We start from the raw sequence: 22,882 nt of genomic DNA on the forward strand, positions 1-22,882 counted from the left end.
AGATACAAGGCAGGAATAGGCTTGTTTGGCTGCCTGTTAAAATTTCAACATGATTATGAAATGTTTCATGCTTGCACCTTCTCCATATTCCCAAATGACTTCACTTTGTCTGGTCTTCTCCCCTTCTTCTAGCCATTGTAACCAAAATGAGGATTCAGTTCATTTAGCCTCTTCAGTTATTTGGCATGTCATCTAAAAATGTCCTCATTGGTCACAGTTTACCAATTGTCTGAAAATGTAGGTGCATTTCTAATAGCTTGATAGATATTTAAAATATATAAAACGTCTCATAGATTTGGAAATCAAATCAATTCTTGTATACTGCTAATATCCCCTTTCCAGGGTTCAGTGCGGTTTACATTCTAGGTGAGACAAAAGCTGATAATATTAGTGTGAGGTATGAGCAGTGCTTTTTTTGTAGAAAAAAAGGTGCCAGTACTCATTATGGATGGAGTCACCACATATGGCTCCACCCCTATGATAGCCACACCCACATTAGCCACACCCCTTATCTCAGCTATGGCGCATATATCGGACATACCAAGAGACAATTAAGGAATAGACTTGCTGAACATACCAGTAACGTATACCAGTATACCCAGTGCAAAATAAGACAGCAGATGTAAATTCTCAAATTGGACATATTTCAAACACTAAAATGAAAATAAAATGATTTTTTTTCTACCTTTGTTGTCTGGTGACTTTGTTTTTCTTTCCATATTGGTCCCATTCCCTGATTCTGCTGCTCTCTATCTGTTCCCTTAACTCCGTTTCCAGAGCTTCCTTTCCATTTATTTCTTTACTTTCCTTCTTTCTTCTTCATTTCTTGCCCTATATCCATAAGTAAAAGCTGGGTCCTCCTGCATGGAATTGACTGGAGGAGGTATAACGTGGATCCAGCTTTTGCCTATTTTCTCCATCCATGTGCAGTTTTTCTTCTTTCTTCTCTTTCCCTCATCTCCATCCATGTACATCTTCTTTTTTCTTTCCAGCCCTCCATCCATGTCCAGCACTTCTCTCCAACCATGTCCAGCATTTCTCCTCTCTTCCCTCCCCTGTATCCATATAAAGCAATAATTCTCTCTCCCCTGTCCTCCACCCAAGTCCAGCATTTCTCCTCTCTCCCCGCCAACCCCTCCATCCATCCATGTCCAGCAATTCTCCTCTATCTCCTGTTCTCCTCTCCATCCATGTCCAGCAATTCTCCTCTCTCCCCTGCCCTCCCCTCCCTGTCCAGCAATTCTCTCTTCCCTGCCCTCCCCTCTGTAATGTAGTGCCTTGTAAACCTCTTATCAGTTTCAGAGAATTACACAGGACGAGCAGCACTGATTGTCTCCGTTTGGCTGAGAAGCATAGTTCATTTGCCTGACAATCTCTGCAAAGAGTTCAGCCACTCAGACTTTATGTTTGGCAGAAGTTTCCATGAAGGGGCAATTCCATTCATCGGCCAGAGCTTTGCCCTCTCTGTACAAGACTTCCCTTTCCCCGTCCAAATTCACTTTATTGCCCACCAGGGTCATCGGCGACCTCTCATACCTTTTCACTCGGATGATCTGATCCTTCATGGGCTTGATGCCCTGAAAGCTCTGCTGGTCGACCAGGCTGCAAACCAAAATAAACTCTTGACCGTTTTTAAAGTACAGATCGTGCATGGAAGCAAACTGCTCCGTCCCGGCCGTATCCACAATCTCCAGCACAGAAGGCGAGGAGTCCACCTCGATCTCTTTCTAGTAGAAATCTTCTATCTCCTATGACCTTCACGTGGGCATTCCAGAGGGCAGCCTTTAGGGAAATGGGGAGAAAATACAATAATGATGTTGCAAAAATTTATTCTATCAATGTGACAAATGTCATGGATGGTGTGGCCTCTTACTGCCGACCTTGTGCCCTTGAATCTTCCGACTCGGGCTCTTCGTGTACTTCCTGCCCGCCTGGGCACTATATAGAAAAGTCTACCAGCACTTGCTATCCATGCCCTCCTGACACCTACCTGAGAGCCCATCAACCATATGGCAAGCAGGCTTGCATCTCTTTTGGTCCAGGCACTAGAAGCAATGAGGGTAATTCACTCTGCTACAATGACTGTCGGTTCTCGAACAGCAAGGATGGAAGGGATTTACAGTATGACTTCTCCGCTCTAGCAAACAACACCACATTTACCAGCATGGCAAGCTTCACACCCAAAGGACTGAAATACTTCCATCAGTTCAGCATCTCTGTTTGTGGAAATCAGGGGAAGAAATTAGCAATCTGTATGGACAATGTTACAGACTTACAAAGTCCGAATGAAGCATCTGTGTTTTCAAAATCTGTTACGTCCTATGGGTGCAAATCCATCCTCCTGCTTTCTGATATGATGGGCTATAAATCAGTAGTGTTATCCCAGCCTATAAGCCTGGCTGATCACCTCATAGGCGGCTCGTAAATATTCAGCCCTTGAAGAGTACCTAGCAGCCAGTCATTGCTAAAATTAAAGGAGGCACCATGCAGAGAACATCGGATGGCTTTGATTCAGTACCTCTCAAATCATCCTCGGGAACCACAGATATGGACATTTAAAAAGCTCCCGCACTCCATTCCAACCAGTGACTGCCTCCCTGTCTCCAGCACTGTGTCAGCACAATTAATGCTGGAAAATTTGTTACTGAGTTTTCTTAAATATCTGCCATTTGATCCCAAATGTTCTTTGTGGCCTTAGGGGATTAAACTTGTTGGTTTTGTATTAAAAAAAAAAAAAGAAATCTATGGTCGGGTCGGATCATATTTAATTTCTCTATGAACGATCCTGTGATTGCCCACTCCGCCCGATCTGAGCACAACCACTTTGTATTCTCTCATGGTGGCTCCTTACAGCAGGCGGCTCCTTTCTGCCTCCCCCTTTCGGCTCTCTCCCCAGCGACCATGCAGTCAGCGATTGAGTCTGTCAGCATCGGAACTTCCCTCTGCGAGTCCCGCCTATGCGGAAACAGGAAGTTGAAATAACATAGGCGGGACTCGCAGAGGGAAGTTCCGATGCTGACAGACTCTTTCAATCGCTGCCCTGCACCGTTCGCGCTGCTGAGTTAAAAAAAAAAGTAAGTAGGGGATTGAAAGGAAGTGCAGGACTCGCTGGCGGGGGGAAAAAAAAAAAGTGCCGATACGCCGTACCGTTGCGTACCGGCACAAAAAAAGCACTGGGTATGACAACAGTTAGAGACCATTGGTGTAATGCATGAGACCAAAAACATTATAGGAAAGGATAATGGATTTTACTAGGAGGTAGAAGTCAATGGATTATTATGAAGCAGTCTTTAGGAAGAGAAAGGTTTTTAGCCTCTTCCTGAAGCCAAGGTAGCTGTTTTCTGTTCTGATGGCAATAGGTAGAGAGTTCCATATTTTAACTCCAAGTACAGGGAATAGAGAGCTCGAATCTTCTGATTTCGAATTGTCTTTTGAAACGGTGACACTAGCATCAGTTTTTCTTTCAGTCTGTTAGACTAGACCAAACTTAGAGAAGTGGTCTTAGTTAGCAGTTCAGAGGTGAAACCCTGTAAGATTTGAAAAACTAAACAAGCAGCTTTGAACCTGAGTCTTTCTGCTATGGGAAGTCAGTTAAGTTTGTTAAGATGAGTTGAAACACTAATATATCTATTCAATCCGTATATTAGTCTGGCAGCTGTATTCTGTATGATTTGCAGTTTTTTTTCTGATATTGACACTTAACCAGATCTTTCAAACTTCTGAAGAAAACAAACTGATTATTAGGGCACATCACCATGCAGTGTCATCAATCATCCTGGTATTTGTTGAAGGAAAGGAAAGTGGTCCTTCATTTTTGCTTGTGAAGCTCATTAAAGTGATGAGGGATCTCAGGAGGTTCACTTCTCACTGAGCTGCAGACCGCATGTGGTGGAAAAGTGCAGTTCTTTTCCTCTCTGCAGATTCTGTCCTCACTGACATGATTCAATTTTCAAGGATCTGCTACATATCATGCTGAGGTTTGACTTACGCTAGTCTGTTCATATGAAATGAAGGCCATCTGGAGTTCTGGATAGTGTTTCCTGATAGAGTTTTAACTTTTAGTATGCCTTTTATATGAAGTGACATTTCAGGGATAATCTACACTAAGGTATATTGTTACACTGCTTGCAAACAATTTGAATAAGTGCAGGAGACTGACTTCTGTTCCTCAATGGATTAAGTATGTAGGTGGATACCTAATTTTAAAATGTGTGTTTGTGTGAATTAATCTGAGAGAGATTGATATGCAAATGATTTATGAGGCTTTTAAATGTGTGTGGATCTAATCAGTCAAATATGCTCTCTGCTGTCCAATTAAACACTGTTCTTATAAAACTGCTGTGTTCTCAAATATAAATGGTCGTAAAAAGGACGAGACCAGGGTATGCCCAGGGTAGGCTTTCCAGATTTATCTGCTTAGAGGAATATTCAATGATAACCAGCTACATTTCTGCATGCACATCTGCCCACATAAATGGCCATCCTGAATCTCATTGTAGAACTTTTGTACCATTCACCATAACCAGACATTAGGCTACAACACCGGAACAACAAATATATGCATACTTTCCCTTTGAAAACGACCCCTCAGACACCATGGGAGTAATTTTATAATGTAGACAGTTACATTTTGCTTGCAAATGTTCAGAATGTTCAGAATATTAGCATATATGCACATGTGTGCACATATACATGCCTACATGCCAGATATGCAGCTACATTCTAATCTGTAAAAATGCATATACCTTATATATGGGCCTTTTTACTAAAGGGTTGGCACACGACAAGAGGCTTGCCATGCTTCAATCTGAAACTACTGTCGGGCTACCGCATGAGCCCGGCGTTAGTTCCCACCCAGAACTCACCATTTCCAGCACTACAAAAATATTTTCTACTTTTGTAGCGCTCGTACTTATTCGGGGGTAATCGCTGCTCGGTTACCATCAGGTTAGTGTGGGAACCCTTACCACCACCTCAATGGATTGCTGTAAGTTCTCCTCCCCCTCCCAAAATGGTCGCACGGCAAATAGTTCACTTGCCACATGGCCATTTCTTTTTAAGAACAAAAGATAGCCTTTTCCCCACTGTGTTAAAAGGGGTCCTCAGCGCACGTCAAAAACACGCACTGATGATAACGCAGGCCCTTTTTTTACCATAGCTTAGTAAAAGGACCCCGTAAGCGCATGTTAAATGCTAGCGATGCCCATATATTTCTATGGGTGTCTCTAGCATTTAGTGCATGCTAAAAACGCTAGCGTTCCTTTGTACAAGGTCCCCTCAGAGAAATAACTCTTTTTAATGGCTTTTTGGAGTTGGTGTTAAATACCAATGACATTAACACCGTTGCCTCCTGAATCATTGGTGAACATTCCTAACAATCAGGTAGCTGGCACTTGCACGAACCATGGAGCAGGCCCAAAAGCCTAAACAGAATTAAATACATATATATTTCCAAATGGAAACTGATCATATACACTTTCAGCCTTGCAAACCCATACCCAAACTATGTGTCATTGCAGATTTCTAAAATACATCATTTTTATGTGCTCCTAATTTTGTAAAGCAGCAATTTGCAATCACCTTCACTGTCAGAAGAAACGGACAGAGATTTAATTGAAGACATTCACAAGATAGTGCATATTTTACAGATGGGTATGCACATGGGCAGACTTTGAGTAGATCACAGACAGGGCACGCATTTACATAATACCTCCGGATTCTATATTGTGCGACGAGTTACACACGTAACTTAATTAGCTTAAGAAAGCCAATCAGTACCGATAATTGAAATTAGCAAGTAAATATTGACACTAATTGGCTTTAATTAGAATTTATGCACACAAATGTCTAAGCACATTCTATAAAGTGATGAGTGTAAACTCTAAGATGCAGATCTGAAAAGGGGGCATGGCCATGGGAGGGGCATGGGCAGGTCATAGTTTATAGAATACACCTAGGTGTATTTTTTTTTCAGCACCGATTTTTTAGGCGTAATATATATAGAATCTAGCCCATAACTTATAAGTCACATGCTTAGCATTGGTACTTAGGCAAACATACAGACTCTAGCTCTATGGCTGGTATTAAGTGCTCATGCCTAACTGCATATCAGCATATATACCTGATTACACTAGTATTTTATAAAGGAAAGTTACCCCCACACACACACACATATTTACCCCTCCTGTAAACCAAACGTATGCAGGTATTGTACTTCTCCCCCCCCCCCCCCCCCCCCCCACTATGGGCCAGATTCAGTAAATGGCACTCAAATTTAGGTACCAGGAAAAATCTGCACTAAGAGCTATTCTATAAAGGACACTCTGGGCTGAATACCCTTTATAGAATAGCGCTTAGTGTGGATTCTCAAGACCAGAGAAGTTATGTCTGCAGAACTCTGGTGTAAATCCTGGCATTCAAGATAGGTGCATAACCCTGGTATTCTATAACACTGCACCTAAATTTGGGGAATGCCCCTGACCCACCTATGTCCCTTCCATGGCCATGCCTCATGCTGGCAGAAAAGAACATAAGCATTGTCATACTGGGTTGGACCAAAGTTCCATCAAGCTTAGGGGTCCTTTTACTAAGGTACACTGAAAAATGTAGCATAGGCGCAGGTTTTGGGCACACACTAATCCATTTTTTTGCACGCCTGTAAAAAAGGCGCTTTTTTGCCAAAAATGGATATACGGCAAAATGAAAATTGCTGCACATCCATTTTGGGTCTGAGACCTTACTGCCAACCATTGACCTAGTGGTAAAGACTCAAGCGGTAACCGGGTGGTAATGACCTACGAGCGCCAACTGCCACTTGGCGCACGTCCATTACACGCGCCCAAAAATAAAAAAATATTTTTCAGACGTGCATATCGGACATGCACAAAAAATGAAATTACCGCAAGAGCCACGTGGACACTCCATTTTGGTGCATGTTGGGCACACGTAGACACTTATGCGGCTTAGTAAAAGGGCCCCTTATTATCCTGTTTCCAACAGTGGCTAATACAGGTCACAAGTACCTGGCAAGATCTCTAATGAGTAAAAACAGATTTTAAGCTGTTTATCCTGTGGATAAGGATTGGTTTTTCCAAAGTTAGCTTAGCGGGGTTAAAAAAAGGTTTGGACAAATTCCTATTTTTAAACCTTGATAAGTCAACTGCTTTACCACATTCTCTGACAACAAATTCCAGAGCTTAATTACATGTTCAGTGAATAAATATTTTCTCTGATTTGTTTTAAATATACTACTTAGTAGTTTCATTACATGCCCCCCAGCCCTTGCATATTTGGAAAGAATAAACAAGAAATTGATGACTGGCCATTTCTCTCTACTAGTATTTTATAGACCTCTATCATATCTCCCCTTAACCATCTCTTCCCCAAGCTGAAAATACCTATCCTTTTTAACCTTTCCTTATAGGGAATCATCTCATTCACTTTATCATTTTTGTCACCCTTCTCTATGCTGTCTCTAATTTTGCTATATCTTTTTTGAGATGCACTGACCAAAACTGAACACAATATTTAAGGTGCAGTCACACCATGGAGCGATACAAAGGCATTATAATATTCTAGGTTTTGTTCTCCATTTCTTTCTTAATAATTCCTAACATTCTATTTTCTTTCTTAGCTACTGCTGCATACTGAGCAGAGGGTTTCAATGTATCATCAATGATGTCACTTAAATCATTTTCCTGGGTGGTGGAACTATTTAATAATAGTTTTGGTTCCTCTTCCCTACATTCCTCACTTTGCACTAGCTCACATTAAATGTCATCTCCATTTGGATTCCCAGTCTTCCAAGGTCCTCTTGCAATTTTTCACAATCCTCTCGTGATTTAACAACTAGGAATAACTTTGTGTCATCAGCAAATTTAATCACCTCACTTGTTATTCCCATTTCCAAATTATTTATAAAAATGTGAAAAAAAACAGTGGTCCCAGCACAGACCCCTGGAGAACCCCACTATTTACCTTTCTTCAATAAGGATATTGACCATTCAACTCTTAATCCATAATAGGGCAATGCCTTTTATCCTTTGACTTTCTAATTTCCTCAGGATTCATTCATGAGGTATTTTGTCAAATGTCTTCTGAAAATCCAAATATACAATATCAACTGGTGAACCTTTGTCCACTACTACTACTACTACTATTTAGCATTTCTATAGTGCTACAAGGCATACGCAGCGCTGCACAAACATAGAAGAAAGACAGTCCCTGCTCAAAGAGCTTACAATCTAATAGACAAAAAATAAAAAATAAGTAAGCAAATCAAATCAATTAATGTGAACGGGAAGGAAGAGAGGAGGGTAGGTGGAGGCGAGTGGTTACAAGTGGTTGCGAGTCAAAAGCAATGTTAAAGAGGTGGGCTTTCAGTCTAGATTTAAAAGTGGCCAAGGATGGGGCAAGACATAGGGGCTCAGGAAGTTTATTCCAGGCGTAGGGTGCAGCGAGACAGAAGGCACGAAGTCTGGAGTTGGCAGTAGTGGAGAAGGGAACAGATAAGAAGGATTTATCCATGGAGCGGAGTGCACGGGAAGGGGTGTAGGGAAGGACGAGTGTGGAGAGATACTGGGGAGCAGCAGAGTGAGTACATTTATAGGTTAGTAGAAGAAGTTTGAACAGGATGCGAAAACGGATAGGGAGCCAGTGAAGGGTCTTGAGGAGAGGGGTAGTCATAGGCGGTCGGTGGCCCAACTGTTTGGGGAGGCTAAAGGGGGCGGGGTTAGGGGTGGAGTCAGGGGTGGGGCTTATAGCCACAATTAACACAGAAAAAATAAGTAAAAATAAAATAGTCACAATACCTTTTATTAAATTTAGATATTAGATATGTATCATATGTCAAAGAATAAAGTGGTTGCTCAAAGCATATACTAACCACAATTGCTCAACTGCAAAACACTATGCACAAATTTGTGCAAAAACACACTCAGAACCTTACTGTACCATAACACTAGGCAGACCCTAATACACCAATATACCACCCATATAGAAAATGCAGACCGTCAACAATATGAAACAAGGGATCATAATATCACAATTCTCATGTAGAGCCACAAAACACCCTTTTAGGGTGGATAGTGTTCACAATGAGCTCCTTTTATTAACAACTATATGTAGATCCTTCAAGAGGTAGTGTGTCATGATTTAAGCTCTAAAACCCTTTCCGATGTTTTGGTGCCACCTCAGTAATGCCAATACACAATCTCTCCACTGCAAAACACTATACACAAACTTGTGCAAAAACACACTCATAACCTTAGCAAACCATAACAGCACTAATTCCAAGGACAGAACGAGCTACAACCTTATGCGTGGAAAGGTAGCACTGTAATTACACCGGGCTCTAAAACACCAGTACACAACCTATTGAAACAACAAAAAAAAAGGGCTGTAAATACTACACACTAGTAGAATACTGCACCTTGATTACACATGAAAAACACATGACACAACAGATATGAAGGCAAAACTGGAAAGTTACCTCAAGAAGTCAGACTCAACATGCAGCAATACTAGAAAAATTGAAACTTACATGCAAAATATCACAGATGCATATTTCCAAAAGCTGACATATTCCAGTTAATAAATTCTGAATAAAATACTTTTTTCTACCTTTGTTGTCTGATCATTTAGTTTTTCTATTCTTTGGTCCCAGTGTCTTCTTTCCATTTGATATTTTTTCTCTCAACATGTCCACCATCCTCCTGTGTCCTTATGCGTCCTGTCTACCATCTGTAGCCCTGTCCCTATCCTTTCTACAGTTTCAGCATCTGCCCTCAAAGTGTTCCAATCCAGCCCTTAAATTCAGCAATTTCCCCTCCACCCAAATCCAGCATGTCCCCCCTCCATCCATGTGCATGAACTTCCTCTGTCTTTCCTCCCCTCCATCCATGTCCAGCATTTCTCCTCTCTCCCTTCCACTCCATCCGTGTGCATCTCCTTCCTTTGTCTTTCCTTCCTTCCATCCTTGTCCAACATTTCTCCTCTCTTCCCTCCCCTCCATCCATCCATGTCTTTCTCTTCTACCCTTCCATCGAGTGTCATCCCTCTTTCTCTCTCCATCCTTCTACCCATTACCCTCTCCCAATCCTTCCGTCTATTGTCTCCCTCTCCTTCCATCCATTGTCTCCCTCTATCTCCCCTTCCTTCTAAACAGTTCTCTCTCTCGACCCTTTTCCATTCAGCATGTCCTCTCTATCCCCATCCTTCCAGTGTCTTTCCTCTTTACCTCCCTACCCTTACGTCCAGTGTCTTCCCTCTTTCTGCCCCCTCCTTCCAGCATTTTTTCTCTTACTCCCTCCTTTCATTCAGCATTTCTCCATCTGACAGCTAGGGTCTCCCCCAGTTTCTCCCCAGCAGCTTCTCTCTCTCTTCCCCCCCATCTTTCCACTAATCTCTCTCTCTCTCCTCTTCCATCCAGCATCTTCTCTCTGGCTCTCCCATGCTCTCTTCCACGTCCCCTCTTTCTCTCCCCATCTCTCTCTGGCTCTCCCCTGCTCTCTTCCATGTCCCCTCTTTCTCTCCCCATCTCTCTCTGGCTCTCCCCTGCTCTCTTCCATGTCCCCTCTTTCGCTCCCCATCTTTCTCTGGCTCTCCTCTGCTCTCTTCCATGTCCCCTCTTTCGCTCCCCATCTCTCTTTGGCTGTCCCCTGCTCTCTTCCATGTCCCCTTTTTCGCTCCCCATCTCTCTCTCTGGCTCTCCCATGCTCTCTTCCATGTCCCCTCTTTCTCTCCCCATCTCTCTCTGGCTCTCCCCTGCTCTCTTCCATGTCCTCATGCATCCCACCTTTCTCTTCCCTCCCCTTCTTGCTCCCATCACTCTCACTCCTTTCTCCACCCCCCTTTTCCTATTCCCTGCCATTGCTTTCCTTCTTCCCTCTTCCCCTTAGATGTGGCACCTCACATCCTCCTATCTCCACCCCCTTTCCCTTTGGTCTGGCAACTGGCTGGCACGATGCATCATCTCTCCCCCCCCCCCCCCCGGACTAGTTCGGTATCGCTATCCCCCTCCGCTCCTGTCATGTCTTTGAACGTCGAGGATTCCTTCCGATAGCAGCAGAATTGGCAATGATGTAAGCGCTGCTTTCAGCCTGCCCCAGAAGCCTTCTCTGGATAGCTTCCCTCCTACGCGGGAAACTGTACAGAGAGTGCCGATTCTGCTGCTACGGAAGGAATCCTCAACGTTCAAAGATGACGTGACAGGACAGGAGCGGAGGGAGAGAGCGATATTGCAGTAGTCGGGGGGGGGGGGGGTGGCGGTAATGATCGCGCGGTCCACGGGAGGGAGGGAGATGTTCAAGGCAGCGGGAGGTGCACCCGGGGTGGTCCAGTCCGCCCCGCCCTTGCTGCACTTCTGGCTGGGGAGGCTTAGCCTCCCCAAGCCTCTTATACCGGGCGCCTATGGGGGTAGTATGAGTAAAGCGACCCTGGCGGAAGATGAGACGGGCAGCAGAGTCCACATGTTTATTCACTGGTTCAAAGAAATGGAGTAGATTGGTGAGGCAAGATTTCCCTTGGCTAAATTCATGTATACTTTGTCCCATTAATCCATGCCTAAATAGACGATCAGAGTAATTATATTCTTTTTAGTAGTCTCTATAATTTTGCCACTATCTATGTCAGACTCACTGGTCTATAATTTCCCGGGTCACCTCTGGAACCCTCTGTAATAATTGTCATTTCATTGACAACCCTTCAATGGTCTGGCATCATGGTTGATTTTAAAGATAAATTACATATTACTAATAATAACTCAGCAAGTTTATTTTTAGTTCTGTCAGTACTCTGGAATGTATACCATCTGGTCCAGGTGATTAATATAGATTTCAGGGCTAAAAATCCATGTATCATGAAATGGTAAATTCACCAGCCTCCAATGAATGTCTTCCATTGGATATTGATACAGCAAAATAGAGTTGACGATCTGTGCATGGAAAAGAGCAGACCACTAAACGGAGTTTACTAACCATAACACCTGAGGTGGTCATGTTTTGCCTTCCTAGAGGTTGCATCATGATCCCTTATTAGCACAGAAATAAATAGACCAATCAATAAAAATCAGTCATTAAGACCTGCAAGAGTTCCTCCTCCTCAATCAGCATGAGTGGCCGCTTTTATTCTGATTGAAGAGGAGGAACTCTGTGAGCCAGAGTGTTTGCTGCTGCCTGTAATTAATTGTGCTCTCTTTCTTTAATTATGTAGATTTCAGATATACTGACTGGCTCTACATTTATTTTTTAATAATTTTTGCTATTTTTAGGCATTGCGAGAAAACTGGTGCTGTCTGTTTTGAACAACAAGTTCACTATTAGGTGTAAATGCCCTCTGGGACTCTAATAGGTATGTGTCCCTTTTACATGTTTCATCATGTGTCTTTGATATATATTTCTGTGGTAGACCCTTATGATTTCCATGTATGTTTTAATACATTTCAATGGATTAACTCTTATAGATCTTATTAATTGATTTTTATTGATTGCTTTATTTATTTCTGTGTTCATAAGGGTTCATGATTTTTATTGTAGTAAGATTATAACACACACACACACACACACACACACACACACACACATATATATATATATATATACTAACTTTTTATTTAATTATTTTTTATTAGTTGTGAAGAAATTTGATTATGCATGTATGTGTAGAATTTTGATTGAAAAACTTTTTTATGATTTTAACTGTATGTATATGTTTTGATTGTACAGTGTAAACACCCGATGCAGCTCTAGGAAGGCAAAAGAGGTTCTGTTGAGCATTGTAGTTAATAAACTCAGTTTCTTCAATTTAGTGGTCTATCCTGTTTTGTTCTATTGAATATTGGCCTATTTATTTATTGAAGAAAGAAAAAAGTAAGTATGGATGAGTACTTTAATGGTTAGAAAAACAGGCTGTGAATCATGGGTGCCAAGGTTCAAATTTCCCATTTCCCACTGACATTTGTGTTACCTTGGACAAGTCAATTAATCCGTTATTACTTCAGCTACAATTTAGGCTGTAAACCTACATAGGCAAGGAAATAAAACTTAGAGGTGAATGTAACTCATATTTCAAAAAGGCAGGTAATAAATCCTAATCCTAAATACATGGATAGTGGGTAATTATAGTGAAATGACACTTCATTGCTCATTTATCACTACCTTGTGAATCTGCAATAGGTACTGATCCTTCTTACACTCACTTCAATTGCTGACTGGATTCTTAGTGGCCATGATGATAACAAGGGGTACCAATTAACTGGAAATTGGCCAGCTTCCAAGGAATTTTCCACAGGTTTCAGTTTAGAGTAGAAATGTGGTATCAGCTGCATAATCATTACGCAATGTACTGCAATGAGGCATACCCTTATACATAAACAAATTACAATGTTTATTGAAGAAGAAAAGTCAATTGATTTCTAAAAAAAATTACAAAATGACACACATTTATTCAATTGGCTTTTGGTCCAGTAGAATTTCATTTCAAATATCTAAGATTATCTTTTATGACCACACTTCACGAAAACATTTACCACTCTTTTTTATACACCTACAGACTAAGTTTTATAAAGCATTTGCCACATGCAAAGTATGTTTTGCTTGTCAAAATGGTAGGGATGTACATTATTCACGTGTACCTTAACAAATGGAGTGATAGAATAACAGCAGCTATTGATGCCTCAGTATCAATGATCATTTACCTGCCTGAAGACTGAATGAACATAGTTCAGGGCAACTATCCAGAGATTTTGACACCAACTCAACAGCACTTACCAACAATTGATTGATTGGAAATGTTGGAATGCCCTGACACAGGATTGCACGTTGATGACTCTAGCTGGTGGTTTGCTTAATGCAAAACTGATGTTTGCTGTATGATGTGTGAAGTTCCGCACAACTAAAAAATAGCAACAAGAATAATAAAGGGGGTGGAACATCTCACTTACAAAGAAAGACTAAACAAGTTAAAGCTCTTTAGAGAAAAAGACAGCCGAGAGAGAATACGATAGAAGTCGATAATCAATGTGATTTAACCAGCCAGAAAAGGCTCCTGGTTGGTTAAATCGCTTGTTTGAGGCTAACCACTCATTTTCTGCGGCACGTAGACAGCTACTTATGCTGAAAATGTCCAGTTAGGGCCTTATTCTATAAAGGTTATGCGCCTAACTTTAGCTCCTAAAATGTATGCTGCAGCAACTTAACTGGTTAAGCCAATTTTCAGCTCTAACTGATTAAGTGCTTAGCAGTTAAAGATAGGCCTGCTATTTATGTGGCCTATTTTAACCACTAAACATAGCTGGTTTGGTAATATCTGCGCCTAACAGCTATATCGCATGATATAGTTGGTTAGTAGTTAGCTGCTAAATGCGGATATTCAGCAGGAAATAATCGGTTATCTCCCGGTGAATGTCCACTTAGGTGCCCTCGGTATGGGACCTAGAGTAACTGATTGGGTAAAAAATTGGTTGAATGGTAGGAGACAGAGGGTGGTGATAAATGGAGCTTGTTTTGAAGAAAAGGATGTCGTCAGTGGAGTACCGCAGGGATCGGTCCTAGGGCCAGCTCTCTTTAACGTCTTTGTGAGCAATATTGCGGAAGGGCTATCTGGTAAGGTTTGTCTCTTTGCAGATGATACTAAACACTGCAACAGCGTAGACACTCTAGAGGGTGTGAATGACATGAGTAAGGACCTAGCGAAGCTAGAGGAATGGACCGATATTTGGCAACTAAGGTTTAATCACAAAAAACGCAGGGTCATGCACTTGGGTTGCAAAAATCCGAGGGAATGGTACGGTATAGGGGGTGTAGTGCTTCAGTGTGCAAAGGAAGAGCGGGACTTGGGGGGTGATTGTGTCTGATGACCTTAAAGCTTTCAAACAGGTAGAAAAAGCGATGGTGAAAGCCAGAAGGTTGCTTGGGTGCATAAAGAGAGGCATGACCAGCAGGAAAAAGGAGGTGATAGTGCTGTTGTATAAGTCTCTGGTGAGGCCTCATTTGGAATACTGCGTGCAGTTCTGCAGACCGCACCTAAGGAAAGATATAAACAAGATGGAGTCGGTCCAGAGGACGGCTACGAAATTCGTAAGCGGCCTTGAATGCAAAAATTATAGGGACAGGCTTATGAACCTCAACATGTATACGCTGGAAGAGAGGAGGGAGAGAGGAAACATGATAGAAATGTTTAAATATCTCAAGGGCATTTATGTACAGGAAGAGAGCCTTTTTCAAATAAAGGAGAGCTCTGGAATGAGGGGGAATATGACAAAGTTAAGAGGGAATAGGCTTAGGAGTAACCTAAGGAAGTATTATTTCACAGAAAGGGTGGTGGAGGCGTGGAATGGCCTCCCGGTGGAGGTGGTGGAGTCGAGGACTGTTCCAGAATTTAAAAAGGCATGGGATAAGCATGTGGGATCGCTTAGGAACAGGAGGAATTAGGGGTTATAGAGGATGGGCAGACTGGATGGGTCATATGGCCTTTATCTGCCGTCATGTTTCTATGTTTCAATCTTAAAATGCTATTTAACTGGCCAGGAGCCATTCCTTGCCGGTTAAATAGTTTCGAATATCGGGCCCCATAGTGCATACGTTTCTTAAAGAGAGTGCATTATTTGCATACAATATGTATTTTTTCCAATAGTACATGCATGTAAGAACCATTGCACATGCATGTGCAAGCTCACACTATTGGGAAATATGCACTACATGCAAATAGTGCACACTGTTATTGATGAACAACATTCATTTTAAATGACAACCCATCCTGCTGTCTGATTCCCTACTGCACATTGCATACATTGTGTGTTTACAAGCTTCTATGTTCACTATTCCCCCATTCTTCTCAAATTCACTTTGATAGTACCCAACATCTGCCTTTGCTGTTTTGGCTTCTTCACTCTAGAATATATTCCCTTTGTATCATTAACAAAAGCCTTCCTTTTTAAAGCTTAAGAGGGATCTTGAAACCTCTTTTGTTGATTAGGCAAAGTAGTTGGATTCTATGTCTTTTGTGACCTAAAAAGCTATGGTTTTCAGCCCAGTCTTCAGGGACCATCTAGTTGGTGAGTGCAGGGATAGGGAAGCATCAAACAGCATGGCGTTTCCCATCACAGTGAGGATGTGCTTGCATTGGCTAATGAAAAGGTTGGTGAAATTATAGTAGAGATGGGGGGAAGCTGTACTGCTGTGTTTATCAATGGGCCATACCACTTCACTGCCAGATGTGGTTCATGAGGCACTGTATCCTGTCAGTATTCTAAAAATGTATGTGCGTAATTGGCATCTAACTACTCATGGCTTCTTTATAGAATTACCCCCAAAATGGCCTGAAAATGCAAAAGAAATACTGCTATGGACATCATTTTGATTATTTTTCAAATATAACCAATAAACATCATTCTGGAATTTCCACAGTAAATTCATTTTGGCTATCTATATCCTCTCATAACAGAGATCTTGGTATTTTTGGGGGGCTCCATTACATATTTGTTTGTATTTACAAACATTGTGAATATCCATTATTTTTTTGTTTCCTGTTAATTTACAAGGTGCTGTGCAGTAGGAATGGACAAATTTCATTTTCTCACTAAATGACCTATTATTCCTAAATATGGAATAGAATGACTGATTCGAATAAGACCAAGGTCCACTAGTAAGATTAATTTTTGATAAGGTATAAAAGTCAATCCCCATCCAAACAGACAAAAAATTTAAGGGGCCTTTTAACTAAGCCATGCTAAAAAGTGGCCTGTGCTTTTAATGTGTGAGTTTCCTGCATGCTAAAGTCACTATTAATATGGCTACAATTTATTATTTCTTTTATTAATGGCCATGTGCTAAGTTCCCAATTAGTACATGGTCATTAGCATGGGAGCCCTTACTGCCACCTATTAGGCGGTAAGGGCTCCCATGCTAAACCCCTGCTAATCGGCACCATGCAGGGGCTCGTTTACTAAGGTGTGCAAAAATGGCCTGCGCTGGTGTAGGTGCATGTTTTGGACACATGCAGATGAATTTTTCAGTGGGCAAAAAAAAAGGCCTTTTTTGGGGGGGGTTGAAAATGGACGGCAAGCATCCATTTTGGGCCTGAGACCTTACCGCCACCCATTGACATTAGCGGTAAGGCATAGGCGTAATTTGACTGTTTCATTTGGGGGGGCAAAGGATGGGCGGAGCATATTAGCATATTCATTTGCATATGCAAATGAATATGCTAATATGGAGGAAGGAATTGGAATTTACAGGCAAAATATCAAAGATGCACATTTCAAAAAGCTAGATCGTGGCTAATTTTCAAAATCTACACACCAGTCCCATATAAGTCCAACAACTATCCCAGTTAAATTGGATCCAGCAATTAATTCATTTAGAGCAAAATCTTCATTTTAAACTGTTTTTAAGTTTTCTTACTCATTTCAAAAAGCTGACATATTTCAATTAATAAATTCTGAATAAAATACTTTTATCTACCTTTGTTTTCTGATCATTTAGTTTTTCTATTCGCGTTGGTCCCAGTGTCTTCTGTTTTATGCAGTGTCTTCTTTCCAGTAGGCTTCCCTCTGCTCCCCACCCTCCCAGTCCCATCCATCTTTTGCTCCTTCCCTCTGCTCCCCACTCCTCCCAGTCCAATCCATCTCCTGGTTCTTCCCTCTGCTCCCAACGCTCCCGGTCCCATCCATCTCTTGCTCCTTCCCTCTGCTCACCACCCCTCCCAGTCCAATCCATCTCCCTCCTGGTCCTTCCCTCTGCTCCCAACGCTCCCAGTCCCATCCATCTGTTGCTCCTTCCCTCTGCTCCCCACCCCTCCCAGTCCCAACCATCTCTTGCTCCTTCCCTCTGCTCACCATCCCTCCCAGTCCAATCCATCTCCTGGTCCTTCCCTCTGCTCCTAATGCTCCCAGTCCCATCCATCTGTTGCTCCTTCCCTCTGCTCCCCACCCCTCCCAGTCCCAACCATCTCTTGCTCCTTCCCTCTGCTCCCAACGCTCCCAGTCCCATCCATCTGTTGCTCCTTCCCTCTGCTCCCCACCCCTCCCAGTTCCAACCATCTCTTGCTCCTTCCCTCTGCTCCCCACCCCTCCCAGTCCCATCCATCTTCCATCTGCTCCCCACCCCTCCCAGTTCCATCCATCTTCCTTCTGCTGCCCCCCCCCCACGAGGTCCAAGATCGTGACTCCATCTACCCCCCTCTCTTCCTCCCTCCCTCCGGCACAGGCAGCAGTCTTTTTCAGCGTTCCTGGCAGTGGTAGCGACGTATACATGCTGCCTTCGGTCTGCCCAGGAAGCCTTCTCTTCAAGTTCCTGTTCCCACCTAAGCGGGAACAGGAACTTGAAGAGAAGGCTTCGGGGCAGAGCTGAAGGCAGCGTGTACATCGCTACTGCTGCCAGGAACGCTGAAAAAGACTGCTGCCTGCGCCGGAAGAAGGGAGGAAGAGAGGGGGGTAGACGGACATGCTCCTCTCCGTCCGCTTGGCTTCCCTGCCCTCTCTGTCTGCGTCCCGCCTGAAAGGAAATGACGTCAGAGGAAGGTGGGACGCAGACAGAGAGGGCAGGGAAGCCAAGTGGATGGAGAGGAGCGCGTGCCTGCTTGTTTGTTTTTTTTTAACTACTGGCACGGCGGCGCCTCATCATCGTTTGGGGGGGCATTGCCCCCCCTCGCCCCCCCAGTCTACGCCCATGCGGTAAGGTCTCACGTATTAACTGGGCGGTAATCGTCAGTGCTCACACACTATCGATTACCACCAGGTTAGTGCCACGCTGTAGAAAATAAAATATTTTTTCTGCTGCGCCTATTGGATGCGCGTAAGAATTGGAATTACCGCCCAGGGCACGTGGCAGCTGGGCGGTATTTCCAAACTGATGCACGTTGGATGTGCATAGGCGCCTATGCGTCTTAGTAAATGGACCTCGCAGTGATTTGCTGATTAGTGCTGGGCATGCCTACTCTCCCCCTCCAAACATGCCCTGGCACAAAAAAATATTTTGTATTTTTTTAATGCAGGATTGGCACGCACCAATCCCAGAACTACTGCAGGACACACTACTGCCTTTTAGCGTGCAGTAAGCACACATTAGTGCTTACTGTCGCTTAGTGAAAGGGCCCCTAAATAAAGTTTGTTGAATTTAAAAGAACAGATGGTTTTGGAGAAAGACATGAACACTTTAAATGATGCTTTTTGAAGTAGCTGGTATTTGTGTTTCTCAAGTTCTGGCAGTGGCCTACCAAGGGGGGGGGGGGGGGGGGGGGGGGGGGGCGGTCCGCCCCAGGTGCACGCCACTGGGGGGTGCCGTGGTGCGCGCCTGTCAGCTGAGTTCGCTAACTTCGCTGCAGCTCCCTCTGCCCTGGAACAGGTTACTTCCTGTTCCGGCCGGGGCAGAGGGAGCTGCAGCGAAGTTAGCGAACTCAGCTGACAGGCGCGCACCACGGCACCCCCCCTAGTGGCGTGCACTGGGGGGGTGTCATTTCGCCGGGGGGGGGGGGGGTGCATCGGCGATCCGCCCCAGGTGTCATGCAGGCTAGGATCGCCACTGAGTTCTGGGGTCCATTTACAATTTATTTCCTCCTCCCAATGGTCCTGATCTTTCAAGGGTTTCCTTCTATAAGTCTGTCTCTAGCAAAAAGCTTTGATAAATCAGATCACCATCCTAAAATGTTTTCCAACATGCTCGGAATCACCATAATTTACTGTTCATTGTGCTATTATATGAATGCCAACAAATTGAATATGACAAAGTGGACTCTTGTTCTCAAAGCTTATGCCTCAATAAATCTGTTAATCTAGAGTGTGCCACCAGCCTCTTTGTCATTTTTACCACATTGCTTGTTATTTATGGAGCAGGCCGAACATATTGCAGCAGGATCAAGAGGAGCAGCATGAGGGACAGCAGCCACCATTTGGCTTTTAGTTCACTTTAAACTCTGCTACCATATATTATCAGCAATAGTTGCAGGACAAAGGGAGCACTGGGTCATCCAGCACCATTTTGGATCATGGTGCTAGTATGGAAGAAGCAAGTGAGAAAGGCTTCTGTCTAAATAGGACTCAGTGGTATTGCAGTGGATAAGTAAAGGTTGGGGAGAATTGAAATATGCTTTGGGGTGAAAATATTCACATACTGCTTTTGCTCAAAAGACTACAGTCCAAGTCTGCAACAGCATATTGCTGTGGCCAGAAATACATGTTTCCCAGTTGCTGCAACACTCATATCCCATAGTTTAGTGAACCCTATTGGAATTTACTTGCATTAAAATGGCACAGGACTGAATTGTTTTACTACTGGTTAGAAAACAGGTCGGTCTATCTGTTTGGATTCCTTTGTTGCCTTTTTGAAGACATTCACTCAAGGCAATGCACAGCAAGAAAAATGTGGACATAGGCAATAGACAATTTCAGCAGAAAAAAAATATTCAAATAACAGTGTATGTTATAGCACAGTATACTACTTAAAGTATTGGCACAATACGCAATAAAACTTCTTAAGAGACAGCATAGGGTGTAAGTGGAGGTGGAAAATATAGACAGAGAAGAGAATGTAACAGGAGTTAGAAAATAAAGGGACTAACTTAAAGAAAGTTGTTTGTGGAGTCAGAAAGGTACATGAGTATGATCTCAGCAAGGGTAGAAATCCAAATATATAAAAATATGAGTAAAAGTGTAAAAACATAAGAATGCTTTCAATTGTGTATTTTTTAAATTCACAAATATTCTTTTGCAAATAACTTCAGGAAAGCAGGATATGTAGTAAATTTTGACATGAATGTAAATATATCCTCTTCTTCAAGTCCTGCTACAGTATCTGAGGCTGGTATTAGTCCGTGTGTGTGTGACTAACTAGTTGCTTCTTCCATTAAAGGCTTGAAAGAAGAACCAATGCATTAGGATCTCTTTCCCTAGCAATTCTATTAAAAAACAAACAAATAAAACCTCTTTTAACTAGAATGGGATTATACTTATTAATGGCTAATGTATGTTTAGTAGTGCTATAGAAATGATAAGTAGTAGTAGTAGTAGTATTAAGATTCAAAATTTTGTGCAAAATGGACGTTGCATTTAATGGGGCCCTTTTACAAAGCAGCGGTACCTGTACCACTGTATTGCCATGTGCCAACTTGGGTCTACTGCAGGGCTCGCTCAGGAGCTTGGCAGTAGTTCTGGCTTCTGGTTCGTGGCAACTAGGGTGCTAGAAAATACTTTTGCGCTTTCTAGCACCAGGGGCATGCACAATGGTAATAAGGCAGTGCCGGACGCTGGCCAGTTAATACCGGGCTACCACTGTAGCCGCTACCACCTCCTAAATAGAAGGCAGTAAGGGATTTCCCAGGAAATGCCGGCATGGCAAGTGTTACTGCATGGCCATTTCCTTAAAAAAAAAAAAAGCCTTTTAAAGATAGTGGTAAGAGGGGGCCTCGGCATGCAGCAAACCTGCACGCTGACGCCACCGCAGGGATCCTTTTACCACCACTTGGTAAAAGGACCCCCAAATATTTAAAAAAATATGAGTAAAAGTGCAAAAACATAAGAATGCTTTCATGTGTGCATTTTTTAATTCACAAATATTCTTTTGCAAATAACTTCAGGAAAGCAGGATATGTAGTAAATTTTGACATGAATGTAAATATATCCTCTTCTTCAAAATGTCAGCTCAACTCTATATTCACATTTCCATAACAAATTTCAAAGCAACAGGAGGAAAAAGCCTCAGAACTCCACCTTCAGCTTATTTTTTTATGTGATAGGTTTTACTGGGTAAATTAAGTCACTGGCTTAAAAATCATCAGCTTTCAATCATTAAAACTCTGTACTTTGCAGATTGTCTACTGAACCCATAAAACCTGTGACTCAACCCCCCCCCCCCCCCAAAAAAAAAAAAAAACAACAAAAAAAAACAATTAAAGGTACTTAACTTTCAAAACATGCTATATTGTAAACCTGAACCCCAGCATGGAGAAACCCCAGAGGTTCCTTTTGAAGAGAGGACTAGTGGAAGAAAATGCCTCTGGGGTGTGGTCAGGACTAGGGACCCAGCAAGGGACAAGGCCTCCAGGGTGCAATCGGCAATAGGGGCTCAGCGAGGGACTAGGTCTCTGGGGTGCAATTGACACTAGGGGCCCAGCAAAGGAGAAGACTCCCTAGATGTGGCTACAACTAGGAGCCCAGTGGTGGATATTAGCTCTTGGAAGGACAGCTGGTTCTCAGAGCCCAAGGGAAGCTTCCAGGGAGCCATAGCAGAAACAGGCATAGCCAGCATGTAAGACCAGAAGCCACCAGCCCAAGAGGTCTCCAGTAGAGGGGTGAGATCTGAGGGGACTGGGAGAGGGTTGACTTGCAAGGAAAGGAGAGGAGAGACCTAGGCAACTGTATCCAGGAGCACCCTGTAAAGAAGCGCTACAATAAAAAACACTTTCAAGGTGTATAAAATATATATGATCCTATCATGCTATTTATGCAGGTCTATCTGGTAACTAAACTTAGCCGGTCAGCCGATGAATATTAGCAATTAGCCGATTTAAGGCTATTTAACTAGCCAGGAGCTGATCTTGGCGTAAAATAGCGCCAAATAGCAGGAGCACTGTCTTTAAAACTGGATGAGGCTGTATGATTTCCTATCTCTTCCTAATCACATCCACAGCAAATGTATTGCCCTTTAAGAACCTTAGAACATAAAATTTGCTGTTCATCATCTTTTGTTCTAGCACGTGGCTGTAGCAAAAATTTACAATGACTATACTTGGCTCTGTTATAAGCACAGTGGAGTACTTCATCATGATATCTTCTCTTGCTCATATCACATAATAAATGTTTTGCCTCAATTTTAAAAGACCTTTGACTTGAACATATCCTTCAATATCTAAAGAGCTGTGAATAAGGCAGACTCGTTTTCAACCCCATAGG

At 42.8% G+C, this 22,882-nt stretch overlaps 1 pseudogene; it reads right to left on the reverse strand.

Moving 5' to 3' along the window:
- Positions 1–1,298: 1,298 nt before the first annotated feature.
- Positions 1,299–2,838, reverse strand: LOC115460067 (annotated as a pseudogene).
- Between the last annotated feature and the right edge of the window lie 20,044 nt (positions 2,839–22,882).

Source organism: Microcaecilia unicolor, chromosome 1 (genome assembly GCF_901765095.1).
Source record: "Microcaecilia unicolor chromosome 1, aMicUni1.1, whole genome shotgun sequence".
Classification (NCBI taxonomy): Eukaryota; Metazoa; Chordata; class Amphibia; order Gymnophiona; family Siphonopidae; genus Microcaecilia; species Microcaecilia unicolor.